The sequence below is a fragment of the Mercenaria mercenaria genome, chromosome 11 (genome assembly GCF_021730395.1).
Source record: "Mercenaria mercenaria strain notata chromosome 11, MADL_Memer_1, whole genome shotgun sequence".
In the NCBI taxonomy this organism is placed as follows: domain Eukaryota; kingdom Metazoa; phylum Mollusca; class Bivalvia; order Venerida; family Veneridae; genus Mercenaria; species Mercenaria mercenaria.
In genome coordinates this window covers 66,604,078-66,614,215 of record NC_069371.1, presented here as the reverse complement: position 1 = coordinate 66,614,215, position 10,138 = coordinate 66,604,078, and positions in this window count along the sequence as shown.

Sequence of the window (10,138 nt, the reverse complement as noted above, 5' to 3'; positions counted from 1 at the left end):
TGATAATCCATTGAGTGATTCATTAGAAGTAGTCATTAAAGGTAGTTTTAATTTTAGACCTAGAAAGAGCAAACAGCCTCCGTTTGAATAAAATTGGAAGAGAGCCCTCCAATGATGCCACTGGCCATCTCTGATGAAGATCCGTCAATCGGTTTCATGACAAGAAAGTATTTCTATTGTAGCTCTAGTTGCCCCTAAGAGGGACAAAGTGTCCTTAATCAAACAAATTTGAGAAAGGACCTTATTCTGATCTCTAGACCAAGTTTGGTGTATATTTATCAAGTGGTTCATGAGAAGTCGTTTAAAGGTATTTCTATTTTGAAATCTAACAGCCCCTGAAAGGGAAAAATGCCCCCAACAGAACAATTTGGGTGAAGATTCTTATAATGATGCTACAAATCAAGTTTGAAGAAGATCCATCGAGAGGTTCATGAGAAGAAATCATTTACATGTATTTCTAATTTTAGCTCTGGTAACCCCTCAAAGGGGCCAACCGTCCCCATTTGAACAAATTTGGGAGAGGATATTAAAATGATGCTACAGACTATGTTTGATGAAGATCGACCAAGAGGTTCATGAGAAGTTCTTTAAATGTTTTTCCTATTTTTTTCTGTTCTGGCGGCCTTTAAAAGGGCCAAGATTAACCATTTGATCAAACTTGATAGAGATCTATCTGAAAATTCTACTGACCAAGTTTTGGTATAAAGGTAACTAGTAGTTTCAGAGGAGAAGAATTTTAAGTACATTGTTGACGCAGGAAGACGGTCGATGGACGCCGTACAATCAACCTATACTAATAGCTAAAAAGAGACATGAATAACACATTGTGTTACATGCAGAAATTGAACATAATATAAAAACTGTTGTTTTGTGAAAGAATACAGTTATTGCTGAGAATATTTAATTGCAAAGACAATGTTATTAGGTATTGTTATAATGCTTAGTATTATGTCAAACTTAATACCAACTGATAACAAAACATGGACAAACTTACTCAGCGTAATGAAAAGCTAGTTGTATTTGGCAAATACATATAGAATAGTTACGACTAAAAACGATTTTAGATCTGTTGTTCATTGTTGATAATAATTATTGCGGTCACTGAGTAATTAAACTTCAATTTTTTTGTTGTTGTTCTTTAACACAATACTACGATAGGGTTTTACGAATACTCATCTGCAAATAATTTCGACCAATATGCCTAGTTCAATAGTCAATTATGTCTGTAGCGTAGTAGTTTAGTTAACTCTGAACAATTTGGACAGCATGGTAAAAAAATGGCAAATCAGTCCAAATCTTCTGATTTTGAACACTTGTCCCGCACCACTGTTTGAAACTTTGCTTTTTCATGTGAGGAAGCCATCTAGCTGACATGAAGGAAGTCATATAGTTACCCAGGTATCCGCCCGTGCCAAAAATAATGCACCTAGATGCCTCCTCTACAATGACAATCTTAAAAGTTGCAATATGGCCTATAATATTGTGTCAGTTTGACGATACTAAAACCAAAACCAATCCTCCTTTAATTTCAAAATGAGTACAGCGACTGTAATTACTGTTTAAGAGCTCTTGCCCTATTTTCCATATACAATTGTAATAAATATTATCTTGCTCTATGTCCAATTTTGTAAATTTACAGTGCTCTATCTCCCGATAGAGCAATACACCTTTAACATTTTTTTTTTAAATTTGCTCTCCAAAGTGAAAAATGTATAATTGCAGAAAGTAAAAATGAAATGTATTTGAAAGCATTTACAACCTGAAAGAACTAAACGCAAGGAACAAGTAGATATATTTATCATCTTTTTCGCCCAAAAATAAAGAAACTAGACGAGAGTTAAACTTTGGAAGCGATTTTCATTTTTAAAAAATGATAGATAGGGCATCGTTCCACTCACGCGACGAAATTCAGAGTATAATAAAATGCAATAGCAAAAAAATATTCTCATCATCTGTATGTTAAAGATATAATTAAGGCGATGTACTGTTATAGCTATTCATGCTTTAAACTTTCGTTCTCTCCTCCAGCCGTGTAGGAGTATAATTCAAATATTCTAAACACTTCTTTGTCGTGAGAAATACACTGAGATCTAAATATGTAACTTGCTCTGTTGAGGTAAATGCTTACTTTACTAAGAGCCAATAGTTTATGACAAAAGCAGGTGCATTCACAGGTCGTTTATTTCGTCGAACGTCAATCCCTTTTCTTGTAGTTTTTCATCGTGGACATGCAACATGTCATCGAGTTCTCTTTCTAGTACCATATATCCTTTGTGCTTTGCTGCCAGCCGATTTCTTTCTATCTTTGTCATGTTTGGCCTCCATGCGGATTCACGTATCCAGTTCCGCATCAGAACAATCCTTTCCGATAGATTTCGCTTTTCCCCATACTCCCTACATTTATTTGGCATTTTGTACATAACAAGCATGGCGTCTCGGAACTGTCCTATTCTAAGCAACATTTGTCCCTCTTCCCTTTTCAAATTACATAGCATTTTTTCCAGCTGATGTTTTTGTGAACGGTCTAATCTTCCAGCTATTATATTTCTTTCAGAAATCATATAGCTAGGCAAATTATTCTTTCTAATACATTGCCTCAAGAATTCGATGCAGTCTATCAATCTATGTAGAACATGCTTCTTTTGGAAAAACGAACTTGGTGTTTTCTCACAGATCCATAAAACGGTATTTTTTACGACATATGAAGTTATGTCTTTACTGATTGGCTGTAAGCATGTTTTTGCTATCTTCTTAAGTAATATATATGTTTGAATTTGACACTCATTTAATATTTACATCAGATGCAGTTCTGCCAGGGAAAAACAGATTCGCCATTCTAGGTACTGATCGGGTGAACCTTTAAATCCAGTTGGAACAACATGCGCGTCTAGTAAAGATATGGCATGCAGTACCTCCTGCGGTGGCCATCTATTATTTCGTGGACGTGCGAACCATTTCTCAAGAAGATCTGGACAACAACATGGCAATCCTAAAACATCGTCATAGCTGGTGTATTTGTCCGACATCGGTGTTGATGGGCCGCTTCTGTCACCTTTTATCAAACCACCAAGATTACATATGTACTCTTGTGATATTCGTAATGAATCAATAAATGCTTCGTTTGACAGGTACAAAGAGCCTGACTGAGATTCAATAAGCGATGTCTTTATCTCATTCCTGCGATACCGACCTGAAAATCTTAATAACTCAAGCCTTGTATATCCTGGTTTTATTTCTTTCTGTTTTAAATATGGTTATGTTTTTCATGTCAATAAAAACCTGTGGATAGTCAGTACATTTTAACTGCTTTATTACATACAAATAATCTGCGTCACTTTCAAAGTATATTGATGTTCCTTCTCCTTTCCCACCTGTCGTGACGCGGGTTTCTGGCTGTTGGTTAAATCTTGCAGTAAGTTCATCGTCTGCATGGTACATCCTTTGCCTGAACTTGATCATTTCAAACCCATAGCCTAAGAAATCCACCGTCTTCGAAACAAACAAGGAGATGTCTTCCTTTAAGAAATCATGAGGTTTTTGGTTAGTGTTTTTCTTGTTGTTAAGTCGCCTGCTTCCTATTTTACATCTGTTAGTTGACAGTTCGTTATTAGACACGTCTGAAATGAAATGAGATATCAAAAATGGACAGATACGTAAATAACATTAGACTTACGTTTAATTGGTTGAAAACTATTTCTTTAATTTTGATTTCATTGTTAGGGAATGTATCCTACCGATTTTCATATCGAATTAAAAAAAATGTGTACTTCCGGCACGTGCACAGATCGTCTAACTTAGGATTTTTTGGAAGAATATGCTTTTTCCTTGTGTCTTATAAGCGTCCACATAACGTGTCCGAACCGCAACGTCTTGCACATCAGGACAAATTTGGATATATTGTATAGATCTATATACGCTTAGTGTGCACTTGTAAAGCACCTAGTGAGCACAGTTCATATAAATGAATATACCTCTCCAGAGGTTGCGCCTATCCAAAAGGCTGAAATTACCTGTAATACATAACAATATGGACAGTGTTGTTTTTATTACAAATCTACCTTTACATTGATAGGAAATCGATCCTACGCGTAGCGACAAAAATCGGGACCGATCCCTCTTCGGTAACATGCGACATATCGAATGAGATATTTACTATCGAATTAAAAAATGTGTCCATCCGTGCTGTCATTAGACAGGACAGTTCTTCAAATGTTATGAGATGAGTTGAAGTCGGATCGATTCCCGACTGAGGCAGTGCCTTATTTCATATTATTTCACGTTCATGGTTTCCCTGAAGAACTATGATGAATAATTGTGATTTAGTTACTTTGGAGTTTGCACAACATTTCACAAATGTTGATACAGCTGAGTTACATCTAACTGACTTTCAGAACATTAATTTATGAGACAGGTGGTCACAATTGCATTTTTGTTTCTGTTGGTTTAAACGTCACAGCGGCATTAAAGTTATCATATGGTGACTTTCCAGCTTCTGATGGTGGCGGAAGATCCAAGTGCTCCTCAGTAGATTATTACCAAACGGGCAGGTACCTAGCTAGAATCAACTACCTTTCCATAGCGAGCTGGATAGCTTCCTCAAATGAGGAATACAACGTCCGGAGCGAGGTTCGAGCCAACATCGGCGAGGGACAAATGGTTCGAAGTCAACAAATTTAAACACTCGGCAACGGTTACAATTGCAATTTTAGCTCTTTCAAGCTCTGTGCCTAATAAAATGTGTGTGTCAGTATATCTAGCTTTAGTAAAGTCCATAGTATCTAGTTTTAGTAAAGTCCATAGAATAAAACATTCGTAAGTGTTTTGCTATCATGAACATGGGTTTTACGAGATTGTACAAATGTTTGAATATTTCTAATAGTTTCCAGCTGAATGTAAACTGTTGTAAGAAGCATCTGATGTTTTGTTTCGTCTTGTTCTTCTTCTTGTCTGTGTAATTCTGTATAGAATAATAAATATGATCTGTATTCCTCGATTATGCAGTTTTACCGAATTAGTGCGTTATAGGTGCCTGTTTGATTAATATGGTAAATCAATCTAAAAATCATTCCTCGACATACATAACAACAATCAGTTGGCTTACTCAAATTTCATGATTACTCTACAAGAATCATGCGGAGCAGAGGAGCTTGTTAAAAAATTGTGTCTTTTACCAAATCGTCATGTGTAACAATGTTTTCGACCTGGACTTACCCTGACACCTTATACAATAAGAGTATAATGCTAAACAATTTTTAATTATATATTGAACAAGAAATGTAAAACTATTACTATACTTAAGAAAGAAAACTTTACACCAGTTTGCAAATATAATATCTACCTCCTAAAATTAGTGTTTTAATGTAACAGAAATACCTATGTGTAGTTCAAATAACACCTTCAACCTTTCTTCTTTTTCTAGGAAGCGGTAAGTCATATTCAGACGATTGTTTGCTTTGTCGGCGTCTTTTGTTGGTGCCTAAGCTCTTTTTAGAAACTGGATTCACATCCGTCGTGATATGCAAGGTTCTTATAACCGGGAAGCATTTTTCTGCGTGGGTTCTTGTCGGCACTTAAGTCGTTAAAAACATTAAAATGAAAGTGTTACAGTGTAATGTGTACTAACAATGATATAACGGTTTTAAAACAATATTATAAGTAGTGAAATAATCGTGCATTGAATAAAATCTTGAAAGTAGATCCCTTGGAAGCAACCTACTGCTGCATAATAATGTAATGATATTTTTGTATTAGTTTTTCAAAAAAGTATTAAAGGTTTTTTATCCAAACTAAACACTTTCCAGTTTGTTTGGTTTTTTATGAATCAATTGTCCACAGTCACTGCAGATAAATGCAAAGTCAAGCTCAAATACCTGGAGTCCACACTCGCCACAAATTCGATTTGCACCGCTATAAATGTAATAATACAAACGTATTACAAACGCATATAGACATTATACAAACGATGATTATGCATATCATATTCATTACATATTTGAGTATGTTAATCAGGTATGAAATTTCAATTTAATTATTGCCTAGTATTACAAACGATTATACTTTTTTAACTGAAATTTACCACTTGAATTCAGTTTTGACCTGACGTGTTTTCTAACTCGAGGATGAACTTAATTTGAACAAACACTGAAAGACTGTCATTGAACAAACTTAATCTAATTCTGCTGAATGACTAATTTTGTTGCAATCAAATAGATATATTTATTTCTATGTACCGTATTCTTTTTTTAAATTTCGCATTTTTTTACATGACGAATGGCTTAGAACTTGGTTTAAAAGTCTTTCAAGTTACCAAGACATCTTCCTAACAAATTTTTGAAACATTTATTTTGTCAAATAAATTTTAAGTGATAATTTTTACACATGTGATCGCGGAATACGACAGTAATAGCCTTCTGAAGGTTTTGTATCTGTTATCAAAAATGCATATAACTGTAAGTGACTGCACTATGTCTATAGCATTTTCTGGCCGATGTAATTTCAAAACGTAATAATTCATTGAGTCTGATTAACTGAAAAAAAAACAACTTGCAACTGTATTTACAAGAGTCACAAAAAATTTAAGTAACATATTTCTAACCCTTATTTAAAATAGATCGCATGAATAAAGCACCAATAGAATAGTAGTCTCAAAAGCCCGGAAGGCATATATCTGAAGATTTAAGTAATGAGTTTAGAAAACGACGGTTATTTCCTTAAAAATGTGTTTTATGGCAGTCAAATAAGGCTAGAACTTGGACGGTAAATAATGCTTAGCCAGATAATAACCAAAATTATTTTTACCTTTTTTTCTTAACGTAAAAATATATTGTTACCTATATTCTAATATATTCTGAGGAGTAACTTCCTATCTCTTTTTCGCTGATTGAGATCTACACAACGAATGCCGATTGCAAGACTCATTTTCCGACAACCTTGCAATGGCTGAGAAGAATTTAATTGTACTTCGACTTGATTGACGGGTGAATGTGCTCTTGTTTAACTTGTATAGGCAGTCAGATGATTCAATGCTCAGAGATGTTGTTTCTGGATTCCCGCTCAGGTATTTTTGCAATTTCTTTAATATAATAACTCAAAACAATTATTACGTTAAATGAAGTGTTTTCGGCTTTAGCGTATTTTTCGACAATTTATGTACATTTGTAGGAGTGAGTGCAATGTTATAGTGCTGTCTCACCGGAATATCAAGCCGTAAACACGTAGCATGGTTCCCCAACCAGTTACATTATACTGACATCGGTCTTACCAGTCCTAAACGAATCTTTTTAGTACTGATTGACAACAGAGAAAGCTACAAGTACCATCTTTCAGGTGTGTGCTACGACGCGGCCAGGGAGTGAACCCACGACCTCCCGCGCTAGAAGCGGGTGTCCTACCTCTAGGTTACCGAGGTGGTCTAGTATGTCTAACAGATACACAATAACAGACATATAAACAACAATTTAGTGAACTCGTAACGACAGTCGCAACATGTCGTATTCTTCATATGCGATTTCGGCATTTTCCGTTTTTTACCGAAAGCCATGTACGAACTAGTCTCTATTTACGTCCAAAGAATGCCTGTTTGCATACAGTGAACGTAATCCCATAGAAACTGCCGAGTATTGTTACGGTTCAGTGTTTTTCGTTTTTCGAAGAATGATAAAGGCAAGAATTGGTACTGCGAAGTTATGTTGTCTTTGTAACTGAGTTTTCTATACAATTAGAAAAGAAACCTCAATGATAAAAAGCTAATTTAAAAGTAAATAGATATATATTTCAGAATAAGATCGTTTCAATCAGTATTTTGGAGTATAGCGATACAATAGATGTCTTAATGTGACCGTATAACTAATTATAGTTTAGATTGCTGGTGCTATAATTATATAAAATTGGAAAAGTCGTTTTTGTGTTAAGTATTACAAACGTCATATGTACGAACATAAAAAAAAAAGAAAAAATATTAATCATACTGTGCATCTTATATTACCGTTCTACTGAAAAAATAAACGTAATAAATGTTTTGATCACTACGAAAGTATTCTAAAACCACTCTTTTATCGTAATGATAACATGTATATAGTTTTCATGACGTAAATGCGACAAGGTTATGCCACTTGTTTTCGGTTTGCACACGAAGGTTAGTAAAACAACGATAGTGCCCTAATCCGGTAATATTTAGGATTTTAAATTTACAAAGTAACGACCCAGCCGCTTGTGAGTCAGAACTTTCCATGTTCAATACGCAATATAAATCCGAATAATGTGTCAGACTACGCAGATAAGTTACGAAAGATAATATATTTCATACTGTGATTCTCTGTGTGAACATAAACGTTTAAATCTACATAATGATACTTATATCGAACTTTTATATATTTACAGATCATATTTTGAATGATATTGATATTAAGTTAGACAATTGATCGATACAGTCTTTTCATAAACACATAAAAAAATAAGGATAGAATTTCAGTATTTATTATTCTAGGTTAATGTTTGCTTGTTATTGTCCTGTCTTGATCAGTATTGGTGTGAATTCTTGTAGAGTAATAAAAAAGAATATTTTTTTTCTTATTACGCGCTTTTTATTCTATTTGTCTGATGTTATGGAATATAATGTTCAAATACTGCTGCTCTATAATTTAACGCATTGTTCTACTTTGCATTGGAAATAAATCAAAGAGAAACAATTGAAAAAAGAGATAAAATCTACAACATAACCGAAACGGCTCACAGTCCCGTAGATGTGACCACTCGCTGTATCGATTACGTACATTTTTTGGTCACATACAAGCTATTTGTTACATAGATCAGAAGATGATCTACTGATCGTGTATCGCAAGTTTGATCCATGAAACTTATGAACCAAATGAACCTAGGGCCTGAGGTATATACATTTGTATTATATACGCATGTTTCTTAAAAAAAATTGCTGTGAGAGAAATATCTTTTAATAGTTTGATATTATCAATTCTATCGCAAGTGCACTTTTAGCATCTTAACGCCTCTCATTTCATGTTTAAAACAGATAAAGCACTTGTCCAAACAGATGTAATGCATAACTAGAAAGTCAGAAACACACCTCTAAATATTGCACATAAAGTTATACCGTTAGAGCTGTAAAGAAAAGTAAACACAGACAATAGGATAAACTACTAGCTATTTTCTATCATATTAACCTTTGTTCAAACATGTGACAGTAGTAAGGGGAAATAATTATCGGAAATTATTTTTAAAAGGAAATAAATGTATTTCATGTGTGTAAGCCACATTGTAAAAAGGCAATTACGAGTTTAGGCAATATCCTGCAAACGGATGGTATTTTCTGCTTTTTTACCTTTTGTACAAACTGCCTTTTTACTCCTGCAGTTATAGAACTTTTAAATATTTTAGCATTACAAAAAGCAGACAAACTCATATCTAGTTAAAAGTTAAAGTGAAAGGAATATAAAGTTATTTTGTGTTCGGAACGTTAGTAAGCTGCGACTTTTGAAGAGTAATGTGAATAAAGAAATTCATTTAACAGGGTAAGGCAAACTAATAAATAACTATGTTGAATAAATTCTCTACACTACACTACTTTAAGTAAGTTATGTGTGTACCGCTAACAAAAGATAAACAATGAATTTTGTCATTTATACCACGAAACATCACACATTACATACTGACTGGAAGAAAGTTCTAGAGAGACAGGTATACAATTTCCCGCCCCCACCCCACCCGCCCAAAAAAAAAATGCCGTTTTCAAGGGCAGATAACTCTTTTTCATTACCGATGACCTATGATTTTTATTGTATATTTTTGTTTCTTTGAAGATTGTCCCTCAATATCCAAAGTTTGGAGAAATTCTATGTAATTTATCAATAAATAAAGAAGACACAAGACAATGAAGTATTTTATTAATTTAACAGAACCTAATCCTTTCCAAAAGTACATCATGGTACCCTAAAATCTTGGAAAACCCCTTACTATTCTGTCATGTTTACATTCATTCAAATGGCTGCATCACAATAACGTCACAATTAATCGTGCACTTTATGTAAAGCCTAATATACCGGTATTTCTCCGGCTCAAAAGTTTAAATTGGTGGTTACGTGTTTTTATGACTATTTCATCAAATAACACTTCATTAGACTGTCCT